Source organism: Alexandromys fortis, unplaced genomic scaffold (assembly GCF_014885135.2).
Source record: "Alexandromys fortis isolate MF-2015 unplaced genomic scaffold, M_Fortis_MF-2015_v1.1 scaffold_223, whole genome shotgun sequence".
NCBI lineage: Eukaryota > Metazoa > Chordata > Mammalia > Rodentia > Cricetidae > Alexandromys > Alexandromys fortis.
Window position 1 is genome coordinate 736,024 of NW_026068095.1, and position 2,129 is coordinate 738,152.

The following is a 2,129-nucleotide window of genomic DNA, read 5'->3' on the forward strand; positions in this document are numbered from 1 at the left end:
GCCGGCACCTGAGCCATCTCACCTGTCCATTTTCTTGCCATGCAGGCTAGCCTGGACTACCTACTCACAGTCCTCCTGCCTCAGCCTTCTGAGTACTGGGATAACAAGACCCTCAGCTCTCTGAAAACCACCACAACCAACACAGTACCAACAAAAGTCTTGCTTTGGCTTCACCATGAGCTCCCTACCAAATTCTCCAAACTCCTTGGACACATTTAAAGAGGTAGACACGGAATGAGGACGACCAGGATGCGGCTAGTAAACATCACAAACAAGCTTTCCAGAAGTCACCTCAAAAACCGAATCACTCCCTCCAATGAGGGAGCCAACGGGCACCGGCACCCTGAGGACGCCAAGCACACCGCAGGCTTGGCGCAGCCTTATTGTTCAGCATCCCCCGCTTAAAACAACTCTGACAAGTGAACAAAGAAAACTGTGGCCATCAAGAAAACTTGTCATGGGCTCTGCTCTCTTGACTCTCCTGAAAATCACAGGGGACTGTTAGTTTGAAGGTGGCACTGGGTCTAATCGCCACGGCTGGGGAGTGTGTGCTGTGTCAGACAATGAGATGGAGCGACCAAAGGACCCCTCTTCAAGGAATTGGGGGGGGGGGTAAAGATGGGGCCAGCGTTCAAGTGTGGGATCTCTCTATCTCTCTATCTATCTCTCTTTCGTGAGTACGCGTGGAGGAGGGCTCACTTGTGCGTGTGGAGGCTAGAGGTCAACATCCGGTACATTTCTTGATTGCTGTCCACTTATTCTCTCCTCCCATTACATAGGTCCTAGGGACCAGGCTCAGATGATGAGCAGGCTTGGCACAGAGTACCTTTACCCATTGTGTCCGCCCCCCACAGGCTTACACCCGCATCTTCTGAGACAGAGTCTCTCACTGAGCCCAAAGTTCATCAATTGCCTGGTTGGCCAGTGAGCCCCAGATTTGCAGGCTCCCTTCCCGAGTGCGATGATCACAGGTGAATGCTGCCGTACTGGCTTTGTACATGAGTGCACCAAGCAGTTCAGCAACTGAGCATTCTCCCCGCTCCCTCGTTTTCTATTTAATGCCAGGAATCAAACTCAGAGCCACATGCATGTAAACACATCCTTTGCCACTGAGCTATGCCCTCGGCCCCACAGCTCAGTATTGTTGACCACCACGCCTAGCTGCTGCTGTGGTTCTTTCGGTTAGAGGACAATTCCGCACCACTTTGGGCCAAAGACAAAAAGAACAAGTGACTCACCCAGCTACCTAGCACCACGCTTATTTCACGGAAAGCCTACTAGATAAACATACAGCAAGGCTGAGGGATATAGTGAAAGGGGATTCAAGACACTGAGCAACTTCCTCTCAAAAACAATGTGCTTTGGGGAGGAGGAAATGCCAATGTCTCCAGGCTACAGACTGGAGGGAGAGAATAAGGGGCTGGTGACATCAAACTCCAGAAGCGAAGAGCAGACTTCAAACAGAAGGAGCACGAGCACGGATGAGCGAGCCCGGACTCCGGTAGAGCAGAGCCTGTCTTCTGGGTAGCCCAGCAGACCCCTGCACAGAGAAGACAAGCTCTCTACCAGCAAAGTACCGCTCAGAGCCCGGGGGGTCCTGTGGAAGGGCGACACCCTTCAGATACTGTAGGTACTTCTCATACTCACCCGGATTACTACCCCTTAGTCACCGCGGGCCACAGAATACACGGTGTGCCCTTCTATTCAGCACTACGCCCCTGTCACGGCTCACTATTAATCATGGGCGCAAACGTTTGTTCCCACGGAGAAAGTGAGGGGGAGCTTTCCTACTGCCATCTACTGGAGAAAATGAAAATGTTCTATTTTTCTCTTTCTAAATTGGAAACGAAGTTGGCAACTGAAAACTTTTGGCATAATAATGCTCATTTGTTATGTGGAGCACATTTAAGAAAAGCAGCTGGTTCCTTTTGTGCTACAAGTGCTCACTGAGCCCATTACGTGGAATAATGTACACAAAAGATACATGTTCAAACATGTGCTCAGCATAGACTGAGACTTAGAGGGATAATATACACAAAAGATGAATGTTCATGCATGTACTTAGTGTAAGGACTGAAAAGACTGAGACTTGGAATCAGATTTGATTTTGCTTTTTTGTCTTGTGTTTG